A 13,955-nucleotide genomic window follows, 5' to 3' on the forward strand; every position below is an offset into this window, starting at 1 on the left:
ATGCTAAAATATGCATTACTTTTGATCTAGATATACCACTTGTAGGCCTGTATCCCAAGAAACAACATGACAGAGGTTGAGAACCTATAAGTCCAAAAATATTTACCATGGTTCTTGCCATGGTAACCCCAAATCACCAACTGTGGAAATATCCTATCACAGAATGGCTTAAAATATTGTAGCATATAAATATAATGGAATAATATTATGTTATAAGAAATGAGGAATTTAACAGTTTCAAAGGACACTAGGAAGACTTTTGTGAACTATTGCAAAATGAAATGAGCAGAACTAGGGAAATGATTTCTAAAATAATAACAATATGGAGAAAAGCAACTCTGAAAAATGTTAGCATTCAAATCAATGCAGAGATAAACCAAAAGGTCAAAAGAACAGAGAAACCATGGCTACTACTTTATATATCTAGCATACCTTTCCCTTCAGGCCACTAGTTCATCTTCCTACCCAGCTCAGAAAAGTGATCTTTGTAGAGATGGAACTTGGCAACTGCCTCTGCAGGTACTTTACCACTCCCAGAGTCTCAATCACCTCAAAAGACACAGATTCTAAATACCAAAAAATAAAACTTTTCCATCAGTCTTTGGCATGACAAATGGTTTAACATCATAAAAGGCGATGATTTTATTATTGGAAATAACACTAGGCATGAAATCCTTGCTATTGCACCTTAAGGACTGATGGACTTCATCACTCACATTGCAGCTTAACCCTTCTATGTATGTCCTCACCCTCTATTAGAATTCCTTCCTTATTAGAGTTCTTTGACAGCATAGGTTCTTTTCTATTGGCATCACTATCACTTAGCACAATGCTTTGTACATAGGAAATGTCTAATAAATGTCTTTTTTATACATTTATTTATTCAGTACAAATTAACCTCTTCAAGAATGAAGAGTAGGAAAAACTGGGAGCATTATCAGAATGAAAGGTAAATGAGGAAACATTGAAGGAATATAAAAAAATATTTAAATTCATTCTACAATTAGCAAACACAACAAGCTAAAATGGAGTCTCCGACTTTTCTAGTTCCATCTGATTAGAAATCAGATGAAAGAGTAAAGTACAGAACAGTGAACTAATTTATAGCAAACTCTTCTCTGTCTGGAGTTTATATAACCAGAACCCTCCACTAATCAGCACTCCCAAGAAACAGCACTGTTCCAGCCTTTAATGAAAAGAAAAAAAAAAGAAGAGCAGCAGCCAAGCAAAGAACTAGTGAGAGCAGAAGGGGATGTAAACACTAAGAAAAGCCAGGGATTCTTTGGAAATATTAAATACTACTACTGCAATTGAGCAAGGTATCCCAGAAAAATCAGGAAAAGACAAGAATCTCAGATAAGACATGTCACAGAAAAATATAGTAGCCAAAGAAACAGTCCTAGGTTGTCATAGGACCACTATTTTCTTGATGCAATTCTGGTCATAGCTATTTGGATAGACCTGGCTTCATGGATGCAACCTCCCTTCCCCCCATATAACCAGATTGCCTCCAGTTTTCCAGATACAGGCGCTTGGTTTAGGGGAATAAAGGGCTCCAGTTGCCTGGAAATATATTAATGTTATTACATTCAACTGCTTCCTGCATTTAACAGCCTTTCTTTTTATTTACCTACATTGTGTCTAGCTTTCACCTACCAAAAGAGTTTATATTTGGCAGTCAAAGATGTTACCCTATCTCCTGTGAAATTAAATGATGCAAAGTTTTAAACACTGACCTGAAAATGTTTGATTGCTATTTCAACACATAGAAATAATTACATTGATGCCAAAATTGCCATTTTCTGCAAAAAACTGTGCCATGCTGGTGTTAAAAACTAGACAGTCATTATTCATAATAGGTATTGCAATTCCCTCATGAATAGATCGAGAAGTAACTTCCCAAGTCAATTTCAATCTATGATCATTTATTTCAAGTCCATAAGCAAAATTTTCTGCTTATTTACATGTTCCTATCAGCTGTACAATTGTGAAGAACTGTAGGTGACCATAATATTTTTCCCGTTTCTCTAAGACTTGGGGGTCCCTGAGAATGTGCTGGATACTATACGTTTATGACCTACTGAGTGGATGCATTTCCAGATGGAGACAAGGGGCAGGGGTTGTAGCAGGGCAGGGGGGAAGGCCCATAGAAGTTAATTGCCATTACATCTTTGCTTCATATTTTTGCTTTGTTAAGGGATAGTAAATATTTTTAAATGTTTATTAACCACTTAACCTTCATTGCCCCACAAAAAACCAAACCAAAACAAACAAAAAAATGTTTATTAACTTGTGAGTACCTCATTTCAACCCAATGTTGAACTTGAATCAAGAGGACAGTAATCTTTGAGCTATGCCTCCAACCTAAGTGAACTTTACTGTATTTTAAGTCTTCTAATTTTTGCAATACACAATAAAGTCTGTAAGTTAATTTTATCTCTATGAGAAAGTCCCACATACCAAATATCCTGGATGTCTTAGAGTTAAATGAAAAGTCCAAAATATCTTCAAGGAAATATTACTATCAGAATTATTATAGAAGGAAGGTTCTTGGCTGTTGATATTATTTTGAGATTGAATTTAATTCTACCTTAGATAGAAAAAAAACAGGAAACACCTGTCTATTTAGTGCTAATCTCTTCCTTCCTGGGATCTTGTCTGACATAGTTTTAAACCTACTTTGGCAGGGATATTTTATATTTAAGATTTCTTACTCTAGAAGATCTCATTCTATAGTTCTTTTGGAGGAAATGAGTAGTATTATGCTTCATTCTCCATCTCATCTTTCTTTCTTTGAATATTGAGTAATAAAAATTTGAAATAAATGTTCTCTGTGCTGAAGCAATGTTAATTCATGTTTGTCATAGTTTTAACTGTAGGTTCCTTAGGGGATGGAGCCAGCATGACAGTGAAAAGGCAGGAACTCACCTGAACTCTCTCAAATTTCCCTCCAAACAATTTAAAAATAACATCTCAAGCTCTTCCTCCTCCTCCTCCTCCTCCTCCTGCTCCTGCTCCTGCTCCCCTCCTCTCCCCAGTTCCCTTGGAGCAGACCATCCTGGTGCCTCTTTTGTGAAGCAGTAGCTGAGGAGACCCCCGGACTTGCCATGGCCAGTGAAAAGCCAAAGGAAGGAGTCAAGACTGAAAACAATGACAACATTAATTTGAAGGTGGCAGGGCAAGATGGTTCAGTGGTGCAATTTAAGATTAAGAGGCACATACCACTTAGTAAACTGATGAAAGCCTATTGTGAATGACAGGGTTTGTTAATAAGGCATATCAGATTCTGGTTTAATAGGCAATCAATGAAACAGAAACACCTGCACAGTTGGAAATGGAGGATGAAGATACAATTGATATATTCCAGCAGCAGATAGGTGGTGTTTACTGAAAAGAGAACCTGCAACTCTACTCCAGAACTGTGCTCCCAAGGAAAACAATACATCAACAATTAGAAAACCACGATTTGGTTCATCCACATCCTGATTACTGCAGTAAAGTTTTCTCTCTTCTTTGATTCCCTTCCGACATTCCTTTATTGTACATAAAGTAACTAGTATATGTACACAGGCATAATGCATATTTTTAATTAAATAGTCAGTGGTATGTTTTGATCAACATCAAATGGAGATGGAGAGGGGGAAAAACAAACTGGTTCTGTGGAAATATCCCTTTTCTCATTCAACATTTATCTTTATATTACAGTAAGTTATTTTGCTCTCACTGTTTAACAACAACAACAAAAAACTCACAAAATATCCTTGCATACTTTGTTTGATTGGACAATTTCAATGATTTTTTTTATCATTGTAAAACCAAGAATGATACATAGATGTTACATGTAGGGCAATCTCTGCCTCTCACTAGGGATAAATTACTATAAAGAAATTGATCCTAGATAATTTTCCCTTCAAGTCAAACATCTTGTTTAAATAACCTTCTTGTTTTACAATTAAAAAAAAAATAACATCTCAAAATGAATTCTGGAGCAGCAGAACACACAAAAAGATAAGGTGAAACATTGGTGAAACCTAAGACAACCTAGAAGGTCAGTAGGAATATTGGATTCCACGTGGGTGAGACTGGGACAAAATATAACACAGGCAATGCCAGGGAAGGACAGCAGTAGGCCGTGGATACAAATGAAAAGGCAAGGATTTCTGCCTGAGCTCTCAGCCCAGAGATGAAAAGGGGGTCAGAAACTAATGAGAAGGAAATTATAGGGCCATCTTTTCTCTCACTGGGTATGGAACTCTGATGCATTGCCCATACACAGATCCCGGTTACAGTCTCAGGGTGAGGAGAAGTATTAGCACACCAAAACTTGTGGCAGCTGAGAAGCAGGGACCCTGGCCACAGTTCCAAGGCAGAAAAAGGTCTTCTGGTTGTTCACACACAAAGGCACAGGCCAAAACAGTTATAAACATACCTTTGCTTAGATAATACTACCTTGGAAGAAGTCAGACCCCCAGACCTAGATCTGAAAATAGCTGCACAAAAAACCTGAAGCTTGGGACTGTCCTTCCTCCACATGAGGAGTGGAGCTCAATTTTAAAATCAATTTAAAAGGCAAGATATAATATGGGGAAATGAGCCAACAACAGAAAAATAAGTTGACCATAAAAAGTTAGTATGGTGATTGGGAAGATCAAAATCCAAACTCAGAAAAAGACAATGAACTCACAACTACTACATCCAAATCCTCAAAAAAAGAATGTGAATTGGTCTCAGTCTCCCAAAATAAAATTCTGGGAAAGTTCAAAAAGGATTTATAAAACAAATAAAAGAGGAAAAATTGGGAAGACAAATGAGAATGATGCAAGAAAACAATAAAAAATGAGTCAACAGCTTTGTAAAGAAGGCACAAGAAATGCAAAAATAAAAAAAAGAAAAAGAGTAGGTCATCTGGTAAAAGAGACAAAAAATTCAATGAAGAGAAGATTTCCTTGAAAAGCAGAATTGCCCAAAATGAAAAAAAAAATAGATATACAAAAATTTATTAATGAGAATTCCTAAATAGCAGAATTTAACACATGGTTTTCCATACTAAAACTCACTGGAGAAAATAATTCTTTGAAAATTAGAATTTGGCAAGTGAAAGCTAATAACTCTGTGAAACATCAAGAAATGATAAAACAAAATTAAAATATTTTTAAGAACTAGAAGAAAATATGAAATATATTATTAGAAAAACAGCTGACCTTGAAAATAGATCCAGAAGAGAAAGTTTAAGAATTACTGAATTACCTGAAAGACATAATGAAAAGGAGAACCTGGATATCATATTTCAAGAAATTATCACAGAAAATTGCCCTGACATCCTAGAATCAGAGAGTAAAATAGACAATGAAAGAATCTAATGATCACCTCTGGAAAGAGATCCTCAAATTAAAACTCCCAAGGATATTAAAGCCAAATTCCAGAACTTCCAGGTCAAAGTGAAAATATTGCAAACAGCCAGAATTTAAGTATGAAGGAGCTACAGGCAGGATAACACACAATTTAGCAGCTTCCACATTAAAAGACCAGAGGGTTTGCAATGTTATATTACAGAGGGCAAAGGAGCTAGGATTACAATGAAAAATCACCTACCCAGCAAAACTGTGTATAATCCTTCAGGGGGAGAAATGGACATTCAAAGAAATTGGGGACTTTTGAGCATTCTTTTAAAAAAGACCAGAGCTATATAGAAAATCTGACTTGCAAAAAATTTTAAAACAGAGTCAACAGCAGCATAAAAACATGAACTGGAAAGATATCTAAAGGGGTTCAGTATTTATATTCCTACATGGGAAGATGACACATAACTCTGAAGGACTTTATCCCTATTACTACATTTAGAAGGAGTGTATATGGAGGGAAGGGGTGTGAGTTGAACATAATGGAATAATACCTTTAAAAATATTGTTCAATCATGTTCAGTTATGTCTGACTCTTCATGACCCCATTTGAGGTTTTCTTGACAAAGATACTAAAGTGATTTGCCATTTCCTTTTCTAGTTCAGATGAGGAAACTGAGGCAAACAGGGCTAAGTGACTTTCCCTGTGTCACACAGCTGGTAAGTATCTTGGGATCAGATGGGATGATATCTAAAATAAAGGGGGAGAAAAAGATGATTGCATTTGGAGAAAGAGAAAGGGAGAGGTAGAATAAGCTAAATTATCTCACGTAAAAGAAGAGAAAGATGGGGGAGGTAGAGAGGGATACTTGAATCTTACTCAACTCAGAATTTGCTCAGAGGGAATAACATACACACTTAATTAGGCATAGAAATCTATATTATCCTACGGGAAAGTAGGATTAAAAGTTGATAAAAGAAGGAGGAAACTGAAAGAATGGAGAATAGATTGAGGGAAATGGTAGTCAGACCCAACACTGTTGAAGATGGAGGGTGAAAGGAGATAGTGTAGAATAAACAGGAGGGAAAAAATAGGATGGAGAGAAATATTAAATAGGAAAAAAAAATTTATATCTGTAAACATTATAGAGAGTTACTTTTTCCTACTTTGTTGTTCCCTCATATGCTTTATAATGTTTCAAAGATCAAAATATAGAACTCAAATTGCTCAAAGTTAGATTATCCTTTCTGTTTTCTTGGTTAGCTAATACTGAACATATATGCTACTCTACTGAGGTTCATCTTTCACTTATCTTAAACCTTTAATGAGACCTCTTTGTAGTGAGTGGCATTCATATTTTCCATCATACAGGCTTAAAACCTTGTATTCATCTGTTTCACATCTATACCTCACACTCCATACTGCCAAAGCTTGGTGATTCTCACTTTCATATTTCAGTATTTTAAAGGATCTGTGATTTCACCTATATGTATACTTCCTTCAATTACTGAGATCTCAACTCCTCAAATTTCTTTTTAGACAATATAGATAAACTGGAAATTTGGGATATTACATTAACCAATGGCCAAATTATTACCAATTTTAACAAATGACAAAGCATTTAATAAACACGTACAGTACTATGTGCAAAATACTGTGCTAAGTCTCTATCATCTTAGTTTGGACTTTTTTGGGGGAAAGGTTGGAAACTTAGTCCATATAATCAAAGCCTTTTCCAACATGAAAGAATCTTTCAGATGCTTAATTCTTTGGATGCAATCTATGAAACAAAGAAACAAAAAAGCACTTAGTCCTGTTTATGGCTCTTTCACTTCTGCAATGATGATCATGAAGTGACAGAAAGGGGAGCTAATAATAAAACAGTTTTATGAATATCTATAATATTAACTTTACTTTGCATACTCTAAACATAAAGTCCTTGACCAATGACTAATGAGTAAACATAGTAATAGAGCAACTGAATCTTGGGACTATTAGCCATCTCATTATAAATGACACTAGAAGATAAAAGGAAAAATGCAGCTATTTAGGGATGGGCCATACTTCCTTTTGAATACACAAATAAAGGAATTGAAAGAATTGGTCTTATTATGAATCTAAAAGCAATAAGAAATTTCATTTCATGGGGCAATTTGGTCATTTTTTCCTTAAAGTACTGGTGACAACCATAATGAAAATGAACACCATAAAGGTAAAAGAGTTAATGCATAAACATCTATTGAAGAGTATAAGAAAATACAGAAATACTATGAAGAATTTGTAAAGTCCCTCCACATTAAATCAACACCTACTTTAATCATCAATGACTTTAATGATCAATGTAGGTAAGGGGAAAGATGGTGATAATATTGGAAAATATACCTCAGTATTAGGAACAAAAGAAGACAAGGAATAAGACTGTATAGGATGTGGACTGGTATGCCTGACCAATGCATATCTATATACTGCTTTATGAATTAAACCTAAATTTTTAGAGGAAAGCTCAAAACCAACACAAAATTTGAAAAAATAAGATATGTGGAGATATGGCAAGAAATGAAATATACTCCATCTTGACTTATTTATGTAAGCTATTAATAATGAAAAGTGAGAAATGGATAAAAGAATAGATAATAATGAGAGCTGTTAATATTTTCTATGAAAGACTAAGAGAGCCTTGAAATCATTTCAGGCAGAAAATATTTCATGGTTTTGCCAAAAATAGTAATATGGCATCTAGGGGCAAAGTATGATTTTTTTTTTAATTTGCAAAACTTTATGAAAGAGGATGATGGAAGTTTATGGGCAATATATAGTCTCATAAAATAGTGAAAATTGGTGGAGTTAAAAGAGATTGTGAAAAGCTTAACATATTAATGTTTAAATGTTTTCATTAGAAAGTATTCTGTGAAGATGGTGGGATAAGATAGGAAATTATCTGATCCTTCTAAATTCCTCCAGAAATAATTTTAAATAATACTTCAAAGTGAAGTTTAGAATGGTAGAAACAATTAAAAGTTGGAATAAAGAAGCTATGCAACTTAAGACAACTTAGGAGGCAGTTAGGAAAGAACTGACTTCTGCATTGGTGGTCTGTCCTGACTAAAGTACATATACCTCCTGGCACATACCAGCAAATCAATAAACATCAAGCCCTGGGAGCAACTGTCTTGATAAAGCCTCATCTTCAGGAACACTCACCTCACAGATAGTGTGGGACTCAGGTAACTGATCCGGAGAAGATTGCAGAGCCCTCTGGTGGTACTACATGAATACCAAGGTCGACTGACCAGAGACCGTCCCAATTCACATTGGTGAGTTCAGTCAGTGGAGGGGAAGGAGCCCTGAGTTGTCTGTGGTCACTCAGAGGAGAGTGGAATCCCTAGTTTTAGTTCCAGGACAGAGGGGGTGAGCAGAAGCTTGAAGTTGCTGGAAGTAAGAGTGATTGTGATAATTACCTTGCCAGTGGACTTGAGCCATTGCTCAAGCCTAAGAAACAGTGACCACACCTGGCCTAATATTATAGAATATTGAAAGAACCAAGAGGTCAAAGCCCTAAGTTAGAGCTCAGGCAACAGCAGCAGGGAAAACATGAAACCTGATACATTATACACCACACCTCAAGATGAAAGCCTGAATCCAGCATGAAGTTAACAGTAAAAAAAAATAGGTTGCTTAGGGGCATCTAGGTGATGTAGTGGATAGAGCACCAGCCCTGGATTCAGGAGGACCTGAGTTCAAAAATAGCCTCAGACCCTCGACACTTACTAGCTGTGTGACCCTGGGCAAGTCACAAACCCAACTGCCTCACCAAAAAAAAAAGAAATAAGCTGCTTAAAAATGAGTAAGCAAAAGCAAATAACCCAACCATAGATAGCTACTGTAGTGACAGAGAAGATCAGGACTCAAACTCAGAAGATAGTGAAGTTAAAACAGCTACTTACACTTCAAAGATAAAATGTAAAATGATCACTAGGTCACACAGAGTTCTTGGAAGAGCTTAAAAAGGATTTTGAAAATAAAATAAGAGAGATTGAAAATAATTAGGAATAAAAATAAGAATGATGCAAGAAAATCAAGATTATAAAAAGAAATTAAAAAACATATGAAAGAAAAGAAGTCATTAAAAATTAGAATTTGACAAGGGGAAATGAATGATTTCATGAGGCACCAAGAAAAAATAAAGCAAAAAAAGAATGAAAAATAGAAGAGAATATGAAAATCTCATTGCAAAAACTAGTGACTGATCTGAAAAACAGATTGAGGAGGGACAATAAAAGAATTATTGGACTACTGAAAATTGTGAGCAAATAAAGAGCCTAGACACCCTACTTTAAAAATTTTTTAAGGAAAATTGCCCTGAACCTTTACAAATAAAAGGTAAGTTGCAAATTGAAAAAAAATCCACCAATCACCATGTGAAAGAGATGCTAAGAAGAAAACTCACAGAAACAATATAGCTAACTTTCTTTTTTGTGTTTTTTGTTTTTAATTTTTTTTTTGCAGGGCAATGAGGGTTAAGTGACTTGCCCAGGGTCACACAGCTAGTTAAGTGTCAAGTGTCTGAGGCTGGATTTGAACTCAGGTACTCCTGAATCCAAGGCCAGTGCTTTATCCACTGCGTCACCTAGATGCCCCCTATAGCTAACTTTCAAAGTTCTCAGGTCAAAGAGAAAATACTACAACTAGAAGGAAAAAGATAGATTTTTTTTGAGCTATGGTCACTATAACACCAGATTTAGTAGCTTCTATATTAAAAGACAGGGCATATTATATGGTATTCTGATTAACAGACAAGTTGAGTTTGCAACCAAGAATAACTTAACATGAAAAGCTGAGTGCGATCCCATAAGAAAAAAGGAGTATATTTAATGAATTAGTGGACTTTTAGGTATTCTTGAGAAAAAGACCAGAACTGAACAAAAATTGACCGACATGAATCAGAAAGAACATAAGGAGATAAATATGAAAGACCAGTTAAGAGGGATTTAATAGGACTAAACTCTAGAGTACTTATTCAGGAAAACTATAACTCCTTAGAATGTTAACATTACTAGGCTAGTTTGAAAGAGTATACATAGATAGAAGGTTTGGGGTTGCAGTGATTATGATGGGATTATCCTAAAAAAATAAAATTGGGAAAGTAGAAGTAAAATAGAACAATTATCTCATACAAATGAGGCATGAACAGTTACAGTCGAAGGTAGGAGGGTGTATAGGTCTGGTTGTGATAAAACCTTATTCTCATCAGAATTGAGTTAAAGAGAAATAACATACATATGGGGGTAATAAAAGTCCTCTTAATTTATAGAGGAATAGGAAGGTGAGGGGATAGAATAAGGTAGGAACTCTTAAAACAGATACAAATTAGGGATACTTTTGTCAGAAGTAAATTAAGGGGCAGAGCCAAGATGGCAGAGAGGAAGCAGCAAGCTGCCTGAGCTCTCCTTCTGTTCCCTCAAAAAGAACATTAAATGAAGCCTCTGGACAGATTCTGAAACTACAGAAACTGTAAAGAGACAGAGAGACACAGTCTTCCAACCAGAGATAATGTAGAAGACTTCAGGAAAAGGTTAGTCTTGCTCCGGCAAAAGGGAGGCCCAGCGCAGGGCAGCAGCCCAGGGCCAAGGGGGTCGGGGCAAGTCAGCAGGAGCTGCAGGCCACAGCTGAACAACTGAGGCCCCTGGAACCTGGATCAAAAATCTGGTGGCCAAGAAGGACAGTGGAAAAACCTACCTGGACCGGCCGGGAGGGTGGGCTGTCGGTCGACGAACGGGACAGGCGGGATCGAGCGCCAGGCCGAGCACACCCAGACAGGAAGTGCAGGGGGTCGAACTGCACATACTATAAAGGCCTCAGAGTAAAAAGCTGGTTACACAGCACCTATACACCTTCACAAAAAGCCCAAAACAAGGACCCTGGTGCCCCCAGAGCAGAACTCAACTTAAAAAATAAGTAAACAAGCTGCAATAATGAGTAAGAAGTAAAAAAGAGCCCTCTCCATTGAGAACTTCTGTATCAATAGGGAAGAAGCCAACACAAACTCAGATGAGGACAATAGCCTCAAATTGCCTACATGTGAAGCCTCACAAGGGAAGGTGAATTGGTCTCAAGAACAAAAAGCCTTCCTGGAAGGGCTCAAAAAGGATTTTAAAAATCAATTGAGAGAGGTAGAAGAAAAAATGGGGAGAGAAATGAAAGCAAAACAAGAAAACTATGAAAAAAGAATCAGCAGCTTGGAAAAAGAAGCACATAATTTCACTGAAGAAAACAATGCCTTAAAAAATTCATCTGGCCAAATGGAAAAAAAGGTGCATAATCTCATTGAAGAAAACACTGCCTTAAAAAATTCACTTGGCCAAATGGAAAAAAGGTGCATAATCTCACTGAAGAAAACAATGCCTTAGGGGCAGCTAGATGGTGCAGTGGTTAAAGCACCAGCCCTGGATTCAGGAGTACCTGAGTTCAAATCCGGCCTCAGACACTTGACACTTACTAGCTGTGTGACCATGGGCAAGTCACTTAACCCCCATTGCCTAAAAAAAAAAAAAAAAAAAAAAAAAGAAGACAATGCCTTAAAAATTAAAATGGGACAGTTGCAAGATAAGGAATCCATGAGACACCAGGAATCAGTCAAGCAGAATCAAAAGAATGGAAAAATAGAAAAAAATGTGAAATACATCATTGGAAAGACAAATGATCTGGAAAACAGATCCACGAAAGACAATTTGAGAATCATTGGACTGCCTGAAAGCCATGACCAGAAAAAGAATCTAGACACCATATTCCAGGAAATTATTAAGGAGAACTGCCCTGATACCATAGAATCAGAGGATAAAATTATCATTGAAAGAATCCACCGATCACCTCCTGAAAGAGACCCCAAAAGGAAAACTCCAAGGAATATTGTAGCCAAATTCCAGAATTATCAGGTGAAGGAGAAAATACTCCAAGCAGCCAGAAAGAAGCAATTTAAATATCAGGGAGCCACAGTCAGGATTGCTCAGGACCTGGCAGCCTCAACATTAAAGGACCACAAGGCTTAGAATATGATATTCTGGAAGGCAAAGGAGCTTGGATTGCAGCCAAGAATCTATTACCCAGCAAAAATGTGCATTCTCTTTCAGGGGAAAAGATGAACATTTAATGACATTGGGGACTTTCAATTTTTCCTGGTGAAAAGACCAGAACTGAATAGAAAATTCGATCTTAACATACAAGACTCAAGAGAAGTTTAAAAAGGTAAACAGAGGGGGAAAAAAAAAGGTTACGCAATTAGGTTAAACTGTTTATATCTCTACATGGGAAGATAATACTCATAACTCTTAAGAATTGTAAATCTATTTGGGCAGAGAGAAGGAGTTTACACAAAGGGTATAAATACAAATTGTCTTTGATGTGATGATACAAAAAAATATTAAGGGGTTAAAAAGGGAGTCAATGTGGAGGAGAGGAAAGGGGAGGTGGAATGGGATGAATTATATCATATGAAGAGGTGAAAAAAACCCTATTACAATAGAGGGAAAGAAAGGAGGGGTGAACATTGTTTCAACCCTACACTCATTAGATTTGATTCAAAGAGGGAATAACATATATGTTCATTGGAATAAAGAAGCTTAGCTCATTCTTTAGGGAAGCAAAAGGGGAAGGGAAAGGGGGACTGATAGAAGGGAGGACAAAAGCAAGGGAGAAAAGGGTAAAGAAAAGAGAGCGGGGGTGATAAAAAAAGGAGGGCAGATTGGGGGAGGCAGTGGTAAGAAAAACATCAGTGAGGAGGAATAGGTTGAAAGAAGGGGGGAAAAGTACAAAGGGGTTAGTAGAATGGAAGGGAATAGACGGTCAGTAATAATAACTGTGAATGTGAATGGGATGAACTCTGCTATAAAATGGAAGCAAATTGCAGAGTGGATTAAAAACCAGAACCCTACAATATGCTGTTTACAAGAAACACATTTGAAGCAGAGAGATACACACAGAGTAAAGGTAAAAGGCTGGAGCAGAATATATTATGCCTCAGCTAAAGTAAAAAAGGCAGGGGTAGCAATCCTTATCTCAGACAAAGCACAGGCAAAAATAGATCTCATTAAAAGAGATAAGGAAAGAAATTACATCTTGCTTAAAGGTACTATAGATAATGAAGTAATATCAATATTAAATATGTATGTGCCAAGTGGTATAGCATCCAAGTTCTTAGAGGAGAAGTTAAATAAGTTACAAGAGGAATTAGACAGTAATACTATACTAGTGGGGGATCTGAATCTCCCCCTCTCAGAAGTAGATAAATCTAGCCAAAAAATAAATAAGAAAGAAGTGAAAGAGGTGAATAGATTACTAGAAAAGTTAGACATGATAGATGTCTGGAGAAAATTGAATGGGGATAGAAAGGAATATACCTTTTTCTCAGCAGTACATGGCACACTTTCAGAAACTGACCATGTATTAGGGCACAAAAACATCATAGTCAAATGTACAAAGGCAGAAATAGTAAATGCATCCTTCTCAGATCATGATGCAATAAAAATTACATGTAAGAAAGAGCCAGGGAAAAGTAGAATGAAAATCAATTGGAAACTAAATAATATCATTCTAAAGAATGAATGGGCCAAACAGCAAAT

The 13,955-nt window shown here is 36.3% G+C and overlaps 1 pseudogene; it reads left to right on the plus strand.

Annotated features, from left to right (window-relative positions):
- The first annotated feature begins 3,107 nt into the window (after positions 1–3,107).
- LOC122746252 lies at positions 3,108–3,391 on the plus strand (annotated as a pseudogene).
- The last annotated feature ends 10,564 nt before the right edge of the window (positions 3,392–13,955 follow it).

This window comes from Dromiciops gliroides, chromosome 3 (genome assembly GCF_019393635.1).
Source record: "Dromiciops gliroides isolate mDroGli1 chromosome 3, mDroGli1.pri, whole genome shotgun sequence".
In the NCBI taxonomy this organism is placed as follows: Eukaryota; Metazoa; Chordata; class Mammalia; order Microbiotheria; family Microbiotheriidae; genus Dromiciops; species Dromiciops gliroides.